We start from the raw sequence: 22,885 nt of genomic DNA, 5'->3' as shown, positions 1-22,885 counted from the left end.
ATACCTGCCGGTAATCGACTAGACCACACTTAAAACCCCGAAAATGCTACGAGCTTAATTCTTTCCAAATTTAAAATGTTACGCGGGTAAAACCGCGCGGCACATCCTTAACTTTCCTTTAATAATTTGTAGGTACACCAACAGAATACATCATTGTGCCCGGGCTGTCATGTGGTCCTGTGTAGGCGAGAAGCGAATATACGACAAAGACGGTTCATTTCCTGAAGGAAACCGGATCGAAGAAGGTCGCGCACTGATTTCCGCGTACGAACTATGCATAGTGCAGATGTGGCGATTTTTTCAAACTAGTCATTGAAGACCTACAATCAGCCTAATGGAAAGTAGTAAGCATCGCGCATGGAGCATTTACCGAAGAAAAACATGTAAATATGTTTAACCCAAAATTTGCACACTCATTTAAATCAAAGCTTTTTTTCTTTTCTCTTTTGTTTTATTGTCTCATAGCGATCTGTTTCAGTTAACAATGAGCTATTCCTTTAGCTGATTTTAATCTTAATAGTGATATAAACAGAATCAGATGTCCAGTGAGATCTTCATCTTTTATTGTAAGATTTAATTTCTCTTCTGTAAGGTAGGTATACTGTGCCTCCTTAATCTAGTAAGCTGCATTGCTGCTGTGCCTCCTAGGTCCGACGCCAATTTATTGGCGTGTATTTAAATCAGAGTAAAGGGAAGTTTGAAGTGAAACTTCTAATGCGACTTCCAACAAGGTTGCGTTAAACGTTTAACGCTACCACGGAATAGAAAGAGACAGAGCGAGAGTGAATGCGTGACACTCGAATGTATGCGCGTAGTATACCTGTTACAGGCCAGCGCGAGCGTTAGCAACGAGTAGCTCCAATATTTTAATGAAGTATTTAAATGAAAATACGTTTATTTTTCTATCTATAATTTAAAATATATATAGCATAAATGTTGAAGATGTCGCATCTCTTCTACACAGCACTCCCTATTACAATCTGATTTAAGGATGAAAAATTAAGAAAACCACAGTACTACACATCGAAAAAGAAGTTTCACTTCATTCACGTGCACGAAGTTGCACACAAACCGCTTTTTTTTATGTGCCTAGTGATTACCGGGAGTCTTGGACATCGTAAAAGCCATACCCTACCTTTGAGATATGGGGTCTCTATTATCTGGTATACCTAATATCCGACCCTTGAAATAGGGTGGTACTACCTACCCGTGTGTGCCTACAAGATGCCGTACGAAAGAAAAGTAATACTAACAAATATTCGTATCTCAAACTAAGTGACTGTAATTTAGAAATATAGTATAACGGCAGCTATCAAAGAATAGAAGAAATAAGATAATAGAAATTCCACGTAACCTAAATAGTTATATCAAAATATAGAAGAAAAACTGCATGTTAATTGAAGTTCCGTAAAATAACGTTGCTATATTGTTCACTATAAGCAGTAAAGACCAATATAGACTTTTGAAAATCTATAGAATTATAACTTAGTACTCCTGGGTCAAGGTGGATGGCGATGTTTATGTTATTGGTGTCCATGGCCTACGATATCCATTTAATGCTAGGTGAGCAGTGGGGTCGTTCATATAAGTCTAAAACAAAATAAAAAAAAAGATGTGTGTTGTCGTGGGACACCGGATAGGAGCGAAGTTTCTTATTATAAAAACATTAATTTTAAGTTCTATTCGAGGTATAAAGAAAATAAAACTGGAGGTTTCGCAACAACCCACGATCATTCGGTAACGTTACGTGTACGTTATTACAAAGTTAAGTCGTACACTATGTGCACTACTAATAAAAATCTTACGTTACGGACGTTTTTTCCCGGTTAAGGTACCCCTCCGCATTGTCACATAAGGAACTTCGTACCAAAAATAAATTACACTCGGTCTAAAAAAAACAAATATTTTGTATCAATTAATTTTAATAGAGGTACAATCATAGTGTCGGCACAAATTTTAAATACTTGTGATAGGGTATAATAGTCAGCAAGAATAGATGGTAGCCTCCTTTTTTTTCCACAGGAGAAATTCACCTGACCAGGCCGGGCGGCGCCCTGTCGTGGCTATTGAGACAGCGGGACAGGGTTGACGCAGAACATTAACATAACTATTTTTTTTTATTGCCCTATTAGGCAGATGAGCATACGGCAGACCTGATGGTGAGTGGTGACCGTCGCCCATGGACTTCAGCAATGCCAGGGGTAGAGCCAAGCCGCTGCCTATCGCTTAATACTCTTCACAAGCCTCGTTTGAAGAACGACATGTCATAGCGCTCGAAAAACACCGTGGAGGAGAGCTCATTCCATAGCCGGATGGTACGTGGCAAAAATACCTCTGGAAACGCACTGTGGATGACCGCAGTGGCTCCAGGTAATATGGATGAACTCTACTAGTATGGATGAACTCTACATATTACATTCATCCCGCTGTCCCCCAGACACCAGACCAGCGGCCACCAGCGACACGACCACCGGAAATGACAACATCCTGGCTATTTTTGCCGCGAAGAAGCCATGCGTTCCAATTTGAAGGGTGGGAGAGCTGTTGCATGATTCAATAGTTATTTCGAGTTCGTCACGTGACTTCAATTTCGTCACGTGACTTGAACTGACTGAACTGAGCTGAACTCGTCGTCATCAAAACTAAGTGTTAAAAAATTCAACCCCTCTGCTATATTTCTTTATTCTTTGCACTCACATCATATATCTCAATGAAATATTGTTCTGGACGTCCCTTGAGATTTACTTAGCAAGTTAATATAAATCGTTGAGTTGTACTTGTATTGCAGTATTACATCTGTATAATAATATTTAAAAGTCGATGTTGTGTATTTAGTTTTTTTTTTTTTTATGATTGAAAGTTTACTGGTGGCCCGAAGGCCTTTCCAGTTTCACCAGGACAGGTGGGCGAGCAAAGGCTCAGCCAAGAGGGGTGGGATTTGCTAACAACTGCCCGAGCGCCTCCGAAGGAGACCTAACAACTCAAGAGCAATTGTTTCGCGAATGAATCTACTACCGGATCGGAATCGCGACCCGCTGAGAAGATCCGGCGAGAAACTCAGCGGGCTGATGCATGGGTTAGGTTGCACGTCGACCTCTTTGTCGAGTTCGACGAGTACGGTTACCGGGGTCCCTAAGCCTGCCCCTAGTATTAGAGCTGAAGGCATCTAATGCAAAGGTTATTGGATCTGATGGATCCGTAAGGACGTGTCTAGGGCGTCGACGGTGACTGGCTCCTGCATGATCAGGATTCGGGGAGTAGTCAGCGGCGGCAACGATAAGGCGATTATCATGACGCATAGCCTTATCGAAGTATCGTTCCGACGCTGACTTCATGTATTTCCGAATTGATTCGAGGCCCAGGTCGTCGTGTAGGTCAACGTTCCTCACGAACCACGGAGCCCCGACAGCTAACCTGCAAAAGCGGGATTGTAGGGATTGGAGGGTGTCTATGTGTGTGCGGGCCGCGTGAGCGAACACCACACTCGCGTAAGTCATGACGGGCCTTATGCAAGTTTTGTAAAGTGTCACCTTGTTCCGAAGGGACATTTTACTCCGCTTACAGATCATGGGGTAGAGTCTACCGAGAATAAACGCGGCACGGTCACGGACTGATTTTATATGCGGGCGGAATGTCATCGATGCATCCAGGGTAACGCCCAGGTACTTGACCTTCCTGGCCCAGGGTATGGGTTGTCTAAAGAGAGTAATCGGGGGTGTGAGATTCCTCCTCCTAATCCGGGAGGAAATCCGTGTGGAGCTTCCCCTCTGAAATAGCACCGCAGTACTTTTCGCTGGGTTGATGTCTATGCGCCATTTTCGGAACCACTGTCCTAGGGCTAGGGCTGCGCTCTGAAGCTTCTTCGCGATTAGGGACTTATTTCTACTAGAATAGTAAACAGTCGTGTCATCGGCGAATAAAGCTAAATGGGTCGGCGGCGACCGGGGAATATCGTTGACGAATAAGCTAAATAGGAGGGGTGAGAGGACAGAGCCTTGCGGGACTCCAGCTGTGAGAGGTCGTGGGGAGGAGCGGGTTCCCTCGACTCGATATCGAAAAGAGCGGTTCGACAAGAAGTCCCGTATGATGAGCACGAGACTATCCGGCACACCCATGTTGAATAGTTTGAAAATCAAACCGTTGTGCCAGACTTTGTCGAACGCTTTTGCGACGTCGAAGAAGAGAGCTCCCGTGTATAACGGTTTTGGTCGATTAAGCCCCACAAGAATGTGCTCCGTGAGGCGGTGCACCTGTTGAACGCATGAGTGATTTGTACGGAATCCGAATTGTTCATCGATAAGAATGCCCTTGGATGAGACGAAGTCTCTGAGGCGTTTGTAGAGCAGACGCTCATACAGTTTGCCTAGAGACATGAGGAGGCTAATCGGGCGGTAGCTCGTCGGATGATTTTTTGGTTTACCGGGTTTATGTATGCCGATAACGTCCGCTTCTTTCCACACCGCGGGAAAGATACAGTTCGCCATAGCGGCATTGAAAATAGATGCCAACATCACGATGAGTTGGACGGGTAGAAGTTTAATAACGCGGTTGGATATACCGTCGGAACCGGGAGCCTTGCGAGGACGTAGGTCTTTGATCAAGTCTTTAACTTCCATCGGGGTGACGGGTGGTAACGCATCAGAGGGTGGCAAGGAGGCTCTGCGTTCTACCTCACTGTCTACTAATTCTACATGAACAGGGTCCACGGATTGAGTGCTGGGCGTGCACTGGGTTTGCAATGTATCGGCCAGCAGTTCTGCTTTTTCGTCATCATCGAACGCCGCGAGTCGGCCTGAGGGGCCTACGAGGGGGGGCATAGTTACTACCGTATCCGATTTGAGAGTACGAGCTAAGCGGTAGTAAGACCTTTGAGAGGGCGCGAGTCCTTCTAAGAAATCAGACCATCTGGCATCTCGGACTTCGGTGATGCGAGACTTTACGTCGCGTTGTAGGGCACGCATTCGAATACGATTTTCCGCGGTAGGATACCTATCGTACGCACGGATCGAGGCGTTCTTAGCTCTAAGGAGTTCCCTAATATCGTCGGGCAATTTGAAGCGGTGAAGGAAGTCCTCCGCTACAACTTGCTTCGATGACCTATCTAATGTCGAGGTGATGTGTGACGTTACGATGTCTATGGCTTCAGCGGTATCCTGAGGAGACGGGATAGAGTCCGGACTAAACGGAAGCGATGGTGGATCAGATTCAGCCAGGCTGATGCCCAGCGTGTGCCAATCCACCACAGTCCTCGTGACGGGAACGGAATCGGGAGCGCGACCGAGCTTCATAACGACGGGACGGTGGTCTGAATCTAACTCTGAAACTACTTCGATCGAGTGTAAGCGCAGAGTTACGTTTTTTAATAACGCTATGTCGAGTATATCCGGGCGATGCGCGATATTTAGCGGGTAGTGAGTCGGGGTTAGCGGAGCGACGATATCGAAGGCGAGATCATCGACTAACGCGTCAAGCCGCCTGCCATTCGGGGTTGTGGTGTGTGAGTTCCACCTGATGTGTTTACAATTTAGGTCGCCCGCCAGAATGACAGAGCTCCCCATACCGAGCAGCGCCTCGATATCACTGCTTAGAACGATCTTATCCGGTGGAAGATAAACGGACGCGATAACGATCGGCGCGTGTCCCGTCAGTGAGATTCGGCACACTGATGCTTCGATATTAGCGAGCGCGGGAGGATCGAGCGGGACGCAATGCAGGGCTCTTCTATAGTAAATGACGGTACCACCACCACGGGCAGAGAGCCTGTCGTTCCTGACCATGTTATAGTTCGCGATTTTAGGGTCACGGCGCGCGGGCTTAAGTAGGGTCTCCTGCACTAAAAAGATATCAATTTGGTGGTCACGCAAAAAGTCAGAAACCTGATCACGTTGATTTGCGAGACCGTAAGCGTTAAAAAATCCTATCGTTACGGATAGGGGCTTTATTCTACTTATATACGCCATTGATTACCGGCGGAGTGAGGGGAGGACGTACGTATTTAATGACGCGTATACGTCGGCGTATTCCTGCACAACGGCGATAAAGTGTTGTGCAGTGGAGGCAGCGCGAATGGCGTCGCCCAAAGCGTTAACGCGCTCAAAGTTGATCGACTGAAAGAAGTCGATCGCTAAAGCGAGATTGTCGGACGCGGTCGGAGGGCAAGTCGCGGGAGAGGGACGAGTCGCGGGGGCGGGACGAATCGCGGAGGAGGGAGTTGTAGCCGTGTTCGTGTACGGCAGCGGTTTTGCCCAGGCCGAGACACTGGGCACCGCCGCCGGAACGAACGCTGGCTTAGCCTGCGACGCAGAGGGTGCCGAGGCTTTGATGTCTGGGCCGGAAGCTCGGAGGCGGTTTTGGCGGGCGACGCGGCGATTTATTTTAGGGGCTCGGGGGCAACCACGGTAATTCGCGGGGTGACCCTGTGTTCGACACAGGACGCAGCTAGGCGGTTCCGTCGCGGTTTTTTGGTCGCGAGCGCAGAGGGCCGTGGCGTGATCGCCCAAACACTTAACACATCGGGGGCGCGCGTGACAGTTACGGGAAGAGTGCCCGTACAATTGACAGTTATGGCACTGGCTAGGAGTGCCTTTTTTATGGGGGGCTTCGACAGCGATACCAGAGAGCCTACAGACGGTCTGTGTGTTAAAGATTTTCTTACCCTCGGGGGTAGGCTGGAGAGCGACTAGAACCATATTATATGGCTCCCTACCGCGACCGGTGTGCATACGGTGCACAGAATTCACTGGTAGGCCTTGTTCTAACAGGTCGGCTTTTACGAGCTCTACATCTAACTCTTTAGGGATTCCGCGTATTACAACGCGGAGTTCGCGCTCCTCCTGGAGCGTATACGTATGGAAACTTATACGCTCCTTACGGAGGTAAGAAGAGAGGGCCCTATGGTCGTCGGGTGTTTGAACCTTAATTTGAATGCCGTTCGCGAGGTTACGGGCATTCGTGAAATTTATATTTTTGGCCTTAAGGGCCAGGCAAACTCGATCCCAAGCTGCCTTCTCCTGAAGGATAACCGGGGGAGGGGTCTGGGTTTTATTTTGTGCCACCGGACGCGGCGACGGAGTGGCACGGGCTGGGGGCGCAACGGGAGTCCGAGGGCGGGGGCGCGACGCGTTCACGGCTTTGCTAATTTTAGCGGCCGCGGGAGCTCGAGACTCCGCGGCACGCTTCTTACCCTTCTGTACCAGGGTGAATCCATCCGTCGATGAGGCGGGGGCGAGGTCGACCTCCATGTCCGAGTCAGAGTCGGAGCACGAGGAGGCGGGTGCAGGCGACCTACGAGCAAGTGTAGGTGTTTTAGAGGGCGCGACGGAGGCCGCGGATGATCGCTCAGCTGAAACGATGGTCACGGCGGACGACGCAGCAGCTTTTCTCGCCAGTATAGGCGACACGGGAGCGGCAGGCACGACAGAGGCTGCGTTGCTCAATGCAGAAGCTCTGCACGCAGGTACAGGCGACGCAGGAGCAGCGAGCGCGGCGGAGTCCTCGAGAGGGCTCGCAGTGTGATTGGCCTTGAAGGCCAAAAACTCCGAGGCGAGCTGTGGGTGGCGAAGTCGGAGGAATTCCGCGAATACAGCGTCCATGATCGGTGTATTTAGTCTATAGCCTCGGAAACGGCTAGATGATTTGCGATGAAATTGTCAGGAATATTTCAGATTTCTTGGGTGGGTGGATCGGTTTGTTGCAAAGCAAAGCAAATAGAACCGGGTTTGAATAATCCTCATTTAAAAGCGGGTCAACATTTGATGTCATATAAAACATCCATAATAATTGGTATACTTGAGGTACCATTTATAATGTACCCTAATGCGTCAGTGCTCTGAATTTGTGACTTGGTACACATTGTTGGTACGAATAATTAATGAAATAAATGAACGTAAAAATTGTTATTGTTCCGAAATTCATTATCTTTAAAGACTATTTATAATGCTCTGTTAAGTAAAACGGCTTGATTGTGCTCACCGTTTTAGCAGATCTCAAGCCCTGTTTTAATGACATACTCATCACAATATGTTTAATGGTAGCCGTTGTATAATTTTGTTGGAGATTATACTTAAATTCGGGTATGGGGTAGGGTGGGACATTTATAACTTGAAGTGAGGTATACGATTAATGGCCAGGAAATAAATAGACTTGTGGACTTTTTTTTTATCAAGTGGAAGATTTGCAGAAAAAGAAACTAGTCAAAGCCGCCAATTACTGGCCGACCTTTGATTTTACATTGTTCCAAACACTACCAAATAGAAGATCACTTTGCTAGGCCGATCTAAAGATTTAGTCTATAGGGAACACACACCAATTTTTATGTACCTAGTCAGGTCATAAGTATTGTCACACAGTAAAAACTTTTCTTTTAGAATGCTGGCCACAAAAAAGTTTATTGAATTCGAATTTCGAATTGTTCATGAAAATAAAAATGTATACTTTTAGAATTTTACTCATTTTTAAATATGGAGTGGACGCTTAAAGAAAACCGTGTTGCAGTCATTGCGTTGCATCGTTGCGGTTACGCGCCAATTCAAATTTTTAACATACTGAAAATTTTGAATACAACCAAAAGATTCATTTATCGTACCATCAAACGATATAATGAAGACTCTAGTGTAGATGACAGGTCAAGAAGTGGTCGCCCTCGGTCTGTTAGGACTCCAGCAGTGATAAAAGCTGTGAAGGCGCGAACTCAAAGAAATCCCAAACGTAAGCAGAAACTGTTGGCCCTTCAGATGGGGTTAAGCAGAACCACGGTGAAAAGGGTGTTAAATGAAGACTTAGGGCTTCGGGCATATCGAAGAAAAACAGGAGATCGTTTGAATGCTCGTCTAATGTACCTGAGACTGAAGAGATGCCGCGCTTTGTTGAAGCGCGGCATCTCTTCAGTCTAGTCTAGTCTAGTCAGTAGGCAGCGGCTTGGCTCTGCCCCTGGCATTGCTGAAGTCCATGGGCGACGGTAACCACTCACCATCAGGTGGGCCGTATGCCCGTCTGCCTACAAAGGCAATAAAAAAAAAAAAAAAAAAAAAAAAGCGGTACGCGGGAAAAAAATATCGGGAAATTCTTTTTTCGGATGAAAAAATTTTTACCGTAGAAGAGAGCTACAACAAACAAAATGATAAGGTGTACGCACACAGTAGTGAAGAAGCGAGCAACCGTATTCCGCGTGTCCAACGAGGTCATTTTCCATCCTCGCTCATGGTATGGTTGGGTTATTGTTTCTTATTGGGGCTTAACAGAGGTACATTTTTGTGAAAAAGGTGTAAAAACGAATGCAGTTGTGTATCAAAATACAGTCCTGACGAACCTTGTGGAACCTGTTTCTCATACCATGTTCAATAACAGGCACTGGGTATTCCAACAAGATTCGGCGCCAGCTCATAGAGCGAAGAGCACACAAGACTGGCTGGCGGCGCGTGAAATCGACTTCATCCGGCACGAAGACTGGCCCTCCTCCAGTCCAGATTTGAATCCGTTAGATTACAAGATATGGCAACACTTGGAGGAAAAGGCGTGCTCAAAGCCTCGTCCCAATTTGGAGTCACTCAAGACATCCTTGATTAAGGCAGCCGCCGATATTGACATGGACCTCGTTCGTGCTGCGATAGACGACTGGCCGCGCAGATTGAAGGCCTGTATTCAAAATCACGGAGATCATTTTGAATAAACTTTAGTGTCATAAGAATCTATGTTTTGTTAAGTTCATTTTGGTATATGAATGGTTACATAATGAATAAACTTGTTTCAATTATTTTACATTAAACATGTGACAGAATTTATGATCTGACTAGGTTTATATATTGGATACTTGGAGGCAGGGAAGATAGGTAGATCTATAGAATAATCTAGATGCACTCGCGAAGCAGCTGCTCTAGATCTGTTAAGCCTCCTTCGGAGTCGCTTGAGCAGCTGTTAGCAAAACCCATACCTCCTAGATAGAGTCACGATCATTTCACCAAAAAAATCTTTCGGACCATAGATCTCCCGTGCGAAAACAAAGCATTTGGTGGTTTTGCTGGTGGTAAGACCTCTTGTGAATCCGCACGGGTAGGTACCACCACCCTGCCTATTTCTGCCGTGAAGCAGTAATGCGTTTCGGTTTGGGGGGTAGGGGCAGTCGTTGTAACTAAACTGAGACCTTAGAACTCATATCTCAAAGTAGGTGATGGCATTTACGCTGTACACGTCTATGGGCTCCAGTAACCATTTAACACTAGGTGGGCTGTGAGCTCCTCCAAGCACCTAAGCAATAAATAAATAATAAAAATTTGAAGAAAGATTATTCTTCTCTATCTCTCTCTAAATGATTAACATTTCCTACCAGTCTAATAAACTAGTATAGGCTTTATAAGTAAATTGGTTTAATATTACATGTGTCTACACGTATTGACCTGTTAACTAAAGTCGAGCGAGTTTGACAGGCACGCGTCAGATGTCCTTGTCTGTGCCCAACGAACCACGTAATATGAACAGACGAGCTCTCGGTATACGGGAATATCTATTATAATGTGTTGTTGCTGTTATTCGCAATATAGTTCAGTGTTATTTTCTACTCAAATGTATAAAGCGTCTAAAAGTCTTGGCTCATGTGCAAATCCATAAGCTACGTTTTCACTTTCGAAGGCTAAGAAGCTTTCATTTCTCTGACTGAAAAATTTTACAGCACACAGTAAAGTAGACTTTCAATATTATGGTTTTTTTTTTCTAGGAGGTCACAGGACGAAATGCGCTTTGAGTGTTTTTAATAAGGTCTCTAGTACCATAGTTATAAGGTCTTAATTTTTCGGTGATAACGGCCGCCGCCGGCAACATGACCACCAGTTCCCTTGGTCGGCGGGCCCGCCTTGATGGTGCACTCGCAGAAGTCGAGCATAGCCTTCCAGGACTCGTCGCCGCCAATCATCGACGCCACGACGCCAGACAGCTACGAAGTCCGGTCCTATCTTTGTGACCAAGACACGGTAGATCTTACGTAGGATTGGCCAACCGCCTCGACCACGACTCGAGCACGGTCATAATACAGACTTTTACTTTTTTTTACAATTACTTATTTTCTTTGACTTTCGCGAGTCATCCACATAATTACAACTATATTTAATGTTTAATATCCTTTTTTTTTTAATAATGTACTGCTTATAATATTTTCTTAAATTTAGCGCAATATTATAGCAGTACAGTTGCTGTTCACATTTCAGAGATGTTTCTGGCGACTTACGTTTAATAGGGCGCGAATAGTTTTGGTGGTAGGACCTCTTGTGAGTCCGCGCGGGTAGGTAACACCACCCCGCCTATTTCTGCCATGAAGCAGTAATGCGTTTCGGTTTTAAGGGTGGAGCAGTCGTTGTAACTTATACTTCAGACCTTAGAACTTATATCTCAATGTGGGTGGTGCATTTACGTTGTAGATGTCTATGGGCTGCAGTAACCACTTAACAACAGGTGGGCTGTGAGCTCGTCCGCCCATTTAAGTAATAAAAAAAAATCATATGTGTATTGAATTTCGCATTGGTCACAGTCAAATATTTTAGTAGCATTTTACTATCAATTCTATTCGCTAACGATTCGAGCTATTCATTCGGTTTTTATTATTTATTTATACTATTATCATTTTCATTGCGTTTCACTACGCGACCCGAAATAAAATGAAGAAAAAAAACACTCCATCTTTTATTGATATCATCATAATTTTTTTGGTGTCTTTTACGGTGGCATCAAATGTTTATGGGCGGACCCGCCATGCGTTTATGATCGTTTCGGGCTATAAACTTCAGTACACTTCCACTGGAATCGTGGTAAATGATTGTCCTGTCATTACGCTTTATTTATTTAGAGCTCCGATGTTTCTGTGCCATGTTTTTTTTTTATTCGCTTCCCGGAACATAATTTAACTATTTTTAAACATTCATTCGTATCGTGGCTTAAAGGATAAGACGTCCGGTGCATTCGTGTTGAGCGATGCACCGGTGTTCGAATCCCGCAGGCGGGTACCAATTTTTCTAATGAAATACGTACTCAACAAATGTTCACGATTGACTTCCACGGTGAAGGAGTAACATCGTGTAATAAAAAATCAAACCCGCAAAATTATAATTTGCGTAATTACTGGTGGTAGGAACTCTTGTGAGTCCGCGCGGGTAGGTACCACCGTCCTACCTATTTCTGCCGTGAAGCAGTAATGCATTTCGGTTTGAAGGGTGGGGCAGCCGTTGTAACTATACTTGAGATCTTAGAAGTTATATCTCAAAGTGGGTGGCGCATTTACGTCGTAGATGTCTATGGGCTTCAGTAACCACTTAACACTCTGCTGTGAGCTCGTCCAACCATCTAAGCAGTAAATAAATAAAAAATCTTACTTGTTTGCACTCTTGGCAGAGTGGTCGTGGTCATCAGTTCCGGTGGTGGTGGCTTTACAAGACATCATCATTCCTCGTTTACCGCAGTCTTTCTTGTGCACTCATCGAAGGAATCGTTTAGAGCTGTCTTTGTTTGGTCGGTCCATCGTCCTTCGGTCCTTTGTTAAGTGTTAATGCTAAAATACATGAATATAATACGTAGAAGCAGTTCCAAGTGGAACATCGGCAGACTCTTGGCAACAGTGTATGCGGGACGCCGAGTGTGAACACCGATAAACGACTTGAGAGGGTTGCCTAAAGGATATTGCACACTGGCGACCTTCATCTATATATTAATACGTGAAGCAAAAATTTTGAACCCCTTTTTACGAAAATTGCAAGGACGGAGGAGTATGACATTTTCTACACTTATAGTGAATATAGAGAAGGAGTGCAGAATGCTAATATTTAAAAAAAATTATGCATTAGTAATACATTAAATCAATAAAAAAACATTAAACACACTACCTTGTATTTGACACAACACAAACACATATCTCTTTCTGTATTGTCAAACTTTTGTTATTGCTCAATGTCTGTGGTCAAATTGAGAATAAGTTATTATTATCTTTAATATTATTTGTCTGAAGTGTAGTCTTGGCGAAATCGCGCTTTTATTAGCTTCAGACGTGTTTGTAACGGAATCTTTGAACATGATTTTGACCCCCTTCAAAACGTCGGATTAACTCGAAATTCGGTATAAATAATAAGAACCGATGACAATACAATATTTAAAAAAATTGATATTTTTCTTTTTTTTTAAATTGAAATTCACCTTAAAAAATTAGAAATAAATAATAGTTTAAAAAAGTAACAAAATACGCTTTAATAGAAAATCCAACTAAAAAATAGAAAATAAATTTTAATAAATTTGAATTAAAAATAATGTAAGAAAAAATTATTTTATTGTAAGAAAAAACCTGGGGTGCATGGTATCAGTAGTTATAAAAATTTTATGAACAGATATGAGTAGAAGGGTTATTTTGACAATATCCTGAAAAGCACCCCACGATTTTTACCATAAAATATTTTTTTCTTACACTATTATTAATTCAAGTTATTAACATTTATTATAGAAGTAGAAAGTACCGATAACTTAAACAAATATTTATATTTGAACTAGATTGTAAACAAAAGACGTAATTATTTAAACTAGAGGTCCCGCAGTAGTCGAAATTCGACTATAATTAATTGGAATTGTCAGTTTGTACACTATTATGATTGTATTTTATACTTCTATAATCACAAATTTCGCCAAGACTACACTATAAAAAATATTAACAAAGACAAACAATATTTAATCTATTCTCAATTTGACAACAGACGTCAAGAACAAAAGTTTGACAGTAAATAGTACCTATGCAGGCGTGTTGCGTCAAATACATGGTATGTAGTTGAGTAATGTTTTCTTTATTGATTTATTGTATCTTTTATGCATAATTAAAAAAAATATATTAGCATTGTGCACTTCTTCTCTATATTCTCTACTAGCGACCCGCCCTCGCTTCGCTTCGGAAACATAAAAACACACATGAAACCAAAAAAAATAAAATAAAAAAAAATAAAAAAAAGTAGCCTATGTTCATCAGGGACAATGTCGGCTTCTAATGGAAAAAGAATTTTTCAAATCGGTCCAGTAGTTTCGGAGCCTATTCGAAACAAACAAACAAACAAATCTTTCCTCTTTATAATATTAGTATAGATAAGTGTGGAAAATTTCATACTCCTTCGTCCGCGAAATTTTCGTAAAAAGGTATACAAAGTTTTTGCTTCACGTATTAATATATAGATTTTCCTAGATTGACAGGTGACTTCGACCAGTTCGTTGTCTATTATGTATTGACTTTCTTAGAACCGCATTGCGTGATTGTTTTGAAACAGAAATAGACAAAACAATTGTTCTATTCAAGAGAGCTTATGAAGAAGGATCGATGCATTAGAAATGTGGTGCTGGAGAAGATGCTCCGTATATCTTGGACTGAGCATCGCACCAACACGTATCGCGACGGCCAGAAGAGTCTATCGAGAAACTTGTTGTTCAGGGTAGGGTCAATGGTAAGAGATCTCGTGGACAAATCCCCATGCGTTGGACTGATCAGGTGAAAGACCTTACTGAAACCTCACTTAACGAGTGTGTGCGCCGGGCCTCGGTTCGCAAACTGTGGAGAACATCTGTCAAGGCTTTAGTAAGCAAGAATTCCACATAACCACGACTGCTCTGCCAAGAGAAACTGATTATGATGATAATGCCATATGTTAGATACAACATATTGGATCAATCACTATTTGAATGGGGCCACAAAAAATGATAAAGTTGATAGTTGTATTATACAATGGTATTCTACACTCCATACCGAAAAGCATGACTGTATCATGGCAGAAATAAGCATGATGGCCGTATCTATCCATGCTGCCTTAGAATATGCTCTATTACGCGTAAAAAGAGGTTGCTGACCGAAATCTTCTGAAAAAGCCGAAGACTATCCTCCAACAAAACACTTCAGCACCATTTAGGATACACAGGGGCTTAAAAGTTCACACACAGTACATTTTGGCAAAAAAAAAATTATTAGTTCAAAATAATAAATAATATGTAATAGTATAAATAAACAAAAAAATATGCTTTTATAGAAAATCCAACTAAAAAATAAAAAATAAATTTTAATAAATTTGAACTAAAAATAGTGTAAGAAAAAAATATTTTACTGTAACAAAAGCGTGGGGTGCATAGTATCAGTACCTATAAATATTTTATGAATAGACATGAGTAGAAGGGTTATTTTGATAATATCCTGAAAAGCACCCCATTCAAAGATTCCGTTACATACTAACATACATACGTCTGAAGCTAATAAAAGCGTATTAAAAGCAGTTGTTGTATTAGTCACAGTCTTAGTCAACTCTGATAAACCCAAAGTCGATCAGCTTCCTAGTAGCTACGTCAATATTCAGTTATCTATGGGACACGTCGTCATATCAGCGCAGCGGTATTGATTGTCACTAGAAATACATAAAGAGGCCAAGTCTAAGCTTTAAGCTCTAACCAGAAGTAGAACTAGATGAAAATATAATTGAAAAGCGAAATTAATTTCATTCACAGAGCTGTGCAAATAAAATTGAAATATTCAATTTCCTTCATAAGCTCGGTAACGGATAGTTTTTTCCTCGGCTCTAAGAAACCGAGATATAATTAATTTAAAACTTTCTTAAGCAACGTTTAAGTGGAAATAATTGGTTCGAATTGCATTGAATTAAATTTGAATTAATAATTGAATTATTAATGTGCAATCGGTCTAACAAAACAGAATCACGATCCTAAATTCAGTGAAATGTAGTGTTCTCGAAGTCAGTGCCGCGTCGCAATGAACTACTGTAGCCATGCAAGAAGCGATTTGGAAACTATAAACCGATTTCATTAATATAATATTATACATATTAATTTTCATATATCTTCAATACTGCAGCGTTATTAATAGACTAACACAAAGAAGCGTATTTAAAAACGTATAAAAAGCAATAAGCAATAATTGGGGCCTAAAGTATACTTAAAAGTCGTCGTGGCCTAAAGCATAAGACCTCCGGTGCATTCGTATCTAGCGATGCAACGGTGTTCGAATCTCGCAGACGGCTACCAATTTTTCTAATGAAATACGTACTTAACAAATGTTCACGATTGACTTCCACGGCGAAGGAGTAACATTGTACTCGCAAAATTTTTAATTTGCGTAATGACTGGTGGTATGACGTCTTCTGATTCCGCACATGTAGGTACCACCACCCTGACTTTTAATACCGTGAAGCAGTAATGCGTTTCGGTTTTAAGGATGGGGCAGTCGTTATACTGTAAAAACCGAGACCTTAGAACTTACATATATCTCAAGGTATCACCCGCTCGGTGGAAGATCTTCCCTTTGTCGTGTATATCAGCTATATACGGCAAATATCGTATACATCTATGATCTTTGGGTGAACTTGTTTGTCGTTCCTATAAAATAGTGTAAGAAATATAACTTGGGGGGATTTGAATCACCATTATCCATGTAATGAAACCCTTACTGCCACTTAATATCACGCGAGGGCTAGTAAATACAATCACACACTGCATTTGTCGTAATTTGTGATTCAAATTGTTCAGGGTGCGACAGATGGCACCCCTCTGTGCTACGAGGGGTGAATAAAATCATTAATCGCATTTTGTTCGAGTTAAATGTTGCGGTGCATCTGTTGAGTCGAAATAAACGGAATTCACCTAATCTCCCTCTTTTTTCCTGGTTGCTAGCTTTAGTACTAGTCGTATCTGTTTCCCGATTCAGATCCTCTTTAAGATCCGAACAATAAAGCGAGATAAAATGTATTCTGTTTCTGACGTCACTACGTCACCATTGAGAGAGAGAGAGAGAGAGAGAGTATTCTTTATTGTACATATAAAAAAAACAATGCGAAACATTAAATACACACAAAAAAGACGTGTGGCACTCGGGGACTGCCGCAGTAAAGCTATTGCAAAGCATTTTTTATCAACTTATGCAATTATAATTAGACAATAATAATTTAATATGAAAACAATAATAAAAATAAGACCACGCTATATTTATAAACATTAGCAAAGCAAAACATTAACTGTCCCCTTCATACTCATAAGCTAGACCGCGTGAGTGAGAGATGGGCAGACTTTTCATGATACTCATGCAGGGCGACGTCACACCGCGCGCTTATTCACAAACACTACACCAGCGCAACGTGTGAATGTGTTGAACGCGATCTACATAGTAGGCGTAGTGAGGGTGTCAGGTTATTTTCGTTACGGAATTTCTTGATTCAGTCGCCACGCTCAAGGCCCGCGATAGAAGCTATCCATTAGCTTAAAAGTACAACTGGCGGACTTATCGCTAAGAGCGATCTCTTCCAGACAACCATCAGGTTGACAAGAATCATTTGGAAACTATTATAATCGTGTTTATTTTTCATGAAATGGGTGTTACTTCGCTTACATTACCTAACACGCGCGTTCCAGTAATATTTTCAAGATTTCAACCAAATAATGTAGTCGACGAAGAAGATTGTTACGAGTTCCTTTCAAAATTTACCCCTTTTCACAAACAGTTAATCTATATCCGTGAAAACCCGAAAGTTAGCGAGCGAATCCGATTTTCAAAGAGACATCGTTATTCAAATAAAAGTTGGACAGTCAATCGTATTGTACGTGACTGTATTTTGTAACTCGGTTTCGTGTTTCAGATAAAAAAGGGCTTCCTGATTGACATTATTGAACGGGATCGAGTTTCGATGTATTCGAACGTCGGTAATAATTCTGAGCGTGTGGGATATAAGTTTTAGGGTATAAGTATTTCTTTATGAGCATTTCGATTCGAGTCGCAGCCGTTACTAAGCTCGAGATTTATTGTATATCAAACCGTAGCGAATACAAATTTTCAACAATAGCCGTTGTTACTACACGCGAGATTCATTGTGTATCAAACCGTAGCGAATACAAATTTTCAACAATAACTGTTACTACACTCGAGATTTATTGTGTATCAAGCTGTAGCAAATACTAATTTCGAACAATAGCCATTGCTACACTCGATATTTATTGTGTATCAAGCCGTAGTACATAATAATTTCGAACAATAGCCATTGCTACACTCGAGATTTATTGTGTATCAAGCTGTAGCAAATACTAAATTCGAACAATGGCCTTTGCTACACTCGAGATTTATTGTGTATCAAGCCGTAGTACATACTAATTTCGAACAATAGCCGTTGCTACACTCGAGATTTATTGTGTATCAAGCCGTAGCAATGAAAATTCGACAGCATACCAATCGATCTATTTACTGGTGGGAGTTTTTGCCATGAAATAGTTATGCGTTGGCTTTGTTAGTTGAGTCGCGCCATTCAAGTGTGAGGTCTATGTGCTCCGCCACCACTGAACATCAGATAGTCCGTTCATAATTATCTGCTATTTTTTATACTAATAGACTAATATTTTAGTCGTCATGGCCTAAGGGATAAGACGTCCGGTGCATTCGTGTTGAGAGATACACCGATGTTCGAATCTCAGGCGGGTACCAATTTTTCTAATGAAATACGTACTCAACAAATGTTCACGATTGACTTCCACGGTGAAGGAATAACATCGTGTAATAAAAATGAAACCCGCAAAATTATAATTTGCGTGATTACTGGTGGTAGGACCTCTTGTGAGTCCGCGTGGGTAGGTACCACCGCCCTGCCTATTTCTGCCGTGAAGCAGTAATGCGTTTCGGTTTGAAGGGTGGGGCAGCCGTTGTAACTATACTTGAGACCTTAGAACTTATATCTCAAGGTGGGTGGCGCATTTACGTCGTAGATGTCTATGGGCTCCAGTAACCACTCAACACCAGGTGGGCTGTGAGCTCGTGCACCCATCTAGCAATAAAAAATTTTTTATACTGTAGATATAGGGCTGTGAACTATACGAAAAGGTCGAAAAGTAAAAATCTCAAAAAGAGCACATAGCAGATTTTGGTTTGGCAACTACGATAAGCTAAACTGAATAAACAATGTGGAATCTAATTTTGTTTTCATTCGCAGTTAATGTCTATCGAAGCTAATTCATAGTCGATTTAATTTCCTAGTTCATTACGTTTCGACTTCGTAGCCAAGGCAGACCTCTACGTTCTTTATTGGCTACGCTCCATCGACCACGGTCCGCCGACTTCAATCTCGCTTCTGCACTGATCGATCAATGTTCTTGTTTCATTGATGGATTTGTTTTAGATATTAATTTTGTAGTACGATGTGCATACGCCACTTGCTTTAAAACAATAAGGGTTTTAAGGGTTAAAAATGAAAATTGAAAATGGTTTAAACGGCTTTTTTAACTCTTCGAAAGATCCAAACGGGTGGTACAAAAAATATTGTTCCGAGTAGGTACGGGTAACATTATATAGTAAAATTATAACCCGCAAAATCATAATTTGCGGAATTACTGGTGGTAGGACTGGATCTCTTGTGAGTCCGCACGAGTAGGTACCACCGCCCTGCCTATTTCTGCCGTGAAGCAGTAATGTGTTACGGTTTGAAGGGTGGGGCAGCCGTTGTAACTATATTGAGACCTTAGAACTTATATCTCAAGGTGGGTGGCGCATTTACGTTGTAGAAGTCTATGAGTTAGTGTTGTAGATGTCTGGAGGCATGGCCTCTAGTAACCACTTTACACCAGGTGGGCAGTGAGCTCGACCACCCATCTAAGCAATACAAAAAAGCAATATTTTCAGTGCCATCGACGGCAGAAGGAATTTACGACTCGCCTAATGGATCGTTCATTAACACTAGCAATGGAGAAGCCAAGCTGCTGTCTGCTAGTAGCAACACAACCAATTTAATCATCACCAATTATGACCAGCATAAAATGAACCTCCATTTGAAATATAATTATCTATGTAGCCAGCAACAGACGCTCATTGCGGGTCGTATGCCTAACCCAAACTTTGCCACAAAGATCAGTCCTACGCTGTCTCTATTCAACGGATTGCTGTGACCTTCAAGAGGTCGGTCCAGCTTGCTTACCCGGAGGCTTGTTAACCCACGCTACGTCTGCCATTACGCGTCTCAAGTATCAATTTTCTTTTTTATTGCTTACATGGGTGGACGATCTCACAGCCCACCTGGTGTTAAGTGGTTACTGGAGCTCACAGACATCTACAACGTAAATGCGCCACCCACCTTGAGATATAAATTCTAATGTCTCAGTATTTCATTTAGAAATTATGATTTGAAATTGATCATAAAACATTAGTTTTGCTAATATGTGCAATGAAATCTGGAAACCGCAACACGGCGATGAAAAGGCAGACTTTACACCGTTTAAGCTCATTATAATTTTCAAATCATACGAGCAGTGCTTTATTCAAATATATTAACTTAAGTACGTAGCATTCCGGAAACTTACGGTCGGAAACAAGTCGGAAAGACCAAACTTACCTACTTACATTACAACTTGAACGTAAAGCTCTGGGTTCTTATACGTAAAATAAACATTAATATATCGTGTTGAAATTTAATAGTTTTTCACTGAAGAATTTACTGTTTGAATCTATATCTAATAATTGGAATAGACATAGTATTTAGATTAAGCTCGGGTTTAAATTTGAGCAGATGAGCTTTCAGTCTTATAGTGCACTTTACAACGTAAGTCCTGGCGAAGTTTTACAATACAGTAAACTTTATTTGACACCAAAACATATGAATGTGAATACATTAAAAAATAATCAATAGATAGGTAGATTATGTACAATAAGCAGTACTATTGCTAAAAGTACTCACTTCCGATCGACTGGTTTTATATAAAGAGATACAGAAAAATTGGGAACTGCCGCGGTAAAGCTATTGCATAGCATTTTTAACAACTTATGCTATTATAATTAGACAATGATAATTTAATATTAAAACAAGACCACGCTATATTAAACATTAATAAAAGCAAAACTTTAATTGTCCCCTTCACACTCATAATATAGACCGCGCGAGAGAGAGATGGGCAGACTTTTCATAATGCGCATGCAGTGTGACGTCACGCCACGTGCTTATTCACAAACACTACACAAGCGCAGCGTGTGAATGTGTTAAACGTGAGCTACATGGTAGGCGGAGTGAGGGGTGTTAGTTTTTTTTTCGTTACGAAATTTCATGGTTCGGTCGCCGCGCTCAAGGCCCGCGATAAAAGCTATGCAATAGCTTAAAAATATGCATGAAACTTTGATTTTAATTCAATTAAATGGATGTTTTTCAAGCCTTTTACGGCAGAAATAGGCAAGATCGTGGTACTTACCAGTAAGTTCTCGTAATATGCATATTATATGACCGGGTTTGATGATAATTCGAAGTTTTGAAGGGGTTCAAAATCATGTTCAAAGATTCCGTTACATACTAATATAGGTACTAACATACATACGTCTGAAGCTAATGAAAATGTATTAAAAAGAGCACACATGTTTTATTATTTATAGTCTAGTAATAGCTTCACATTAGCTGGGAGCTTATCCCATTTGTCCTGCACTGTAATAAAGTAAAAAAAGTGCCGATCCTTCGAGTTTGACGATCATTAGTGAAATTATTAGTTGATTATTAATCATAATCCAAAATAGAGTGCAGACGACACGAAAAATTCCAACCGCTATAATGCTTTCCGAGTAGCTGACGACATGATGGATACAGCATCGTGAGGACTAAGCTCATGGACGGACGGTCATCATATAGTTACGCCGGTAAGAGTAACGCCATCTATCGTCGAATAGTCGAACGAATATCGAAGGATCTAGTAGCACCTAGAACGCTCGAGAAGTACAACGCCATCTATTGTCAGATAGTGGAAACACAATACTAGAGATGAGTGGAATATTCTCGATAATTATAGGGATGTGGTATCGACTATAAAAGCGTTGTAGGGATGGCACTCAGTCAGTCAGTGATCGGAACTAACGAAACAGCGAACGGATCACCTGAAGCGAAGCGGAAGAAGTGAATTGGGAATTTTAAAAGGTTTGTTGAGTGTTTTAAGTGTTCTAAGTGTTGAATACAGTTTCAAGTTGTACTTTGGTGAAATTTTATTTATCTCGAACCCCAGCGCGTAACAATATTTAGATATGAGGAGCACGACTTGAGGATCAACACTTTAAAACTTTTGATTAAATCTCCAGAGTATTTTGACTTGGTAGAGTCTTATAAGCTGAATACCGGCTGCACGCATGAAAAAGTGTCACGTTCCGTCTGAGCCTGAACGGGCAAGCGAGAGCGCGGAACATGCGATGGAGCTGTACGATCGGCCCAAGCGTTGGCTTGTAACACATTTATCTTTTTTCGCGTAATGTCACAGCTAGCAGTTCGAATAGTTCTGCTACTGACGTTATCACATAAAGCTATCGTCCGTAAACCAACTTTACAGACAACCAATATTTTTGGAACGAAGTTCCTTATGGGACGATGCGGAGGTGTACCCTAACCGGGAAAAAACGTCCGTAACGTAAGATTTTTATTAGTTATGCAGACAGTGTACTACTTAACTTTGTAATAACGTACAAATAAGTAATGCACACAGTGTACGACTTAACTTTGTAATAACGTACAAAAAATAACATATTTATTTATCATTTATTGACCACGATCTCAGAGCGTTCCTTTGCGCAATACACTAACTACATAAGCAAACAACCATGAATGAAGTGTACCACAATAAGTTCGCACGTTACCGAATGACCGTGGGTTGTTGCGAAACCTCCAGTTTTATTTTCTTTATACCTCGAATAGAACTTTAGATTAATATTTTTATAATAAGGAACTTCGTTCCTATCCGGTGTCCCACGACACCACGCATCTTTTTTTTAATCATACACAGGCTCAATGAAACCTCGCACGATGAGATCACACCAAGCGTAGACAAAGCGGTTTCCGAGCCCACCCAAGTTTAATAGAAAACCAAATTTCACGGAATCTATTTATAATGTTAATAA

The sequence above is a fragment of the Bombyx mori genome, chromosome 28, assembly GCF_030269925.1.
Source record: "Bombyx mori chromosome 28, ASM3026992v2".
In the NCBI taxonomy this organism is placed as follows: domain Eukaryota; kingdom Metazoa; phylum Arthropoda; class Insecta; order Lepidoptera; family Bombycidae; genus Bombyx; species Bombyx mori.
Note: the sequence above shows the minus strand (reverse complement) of the source record.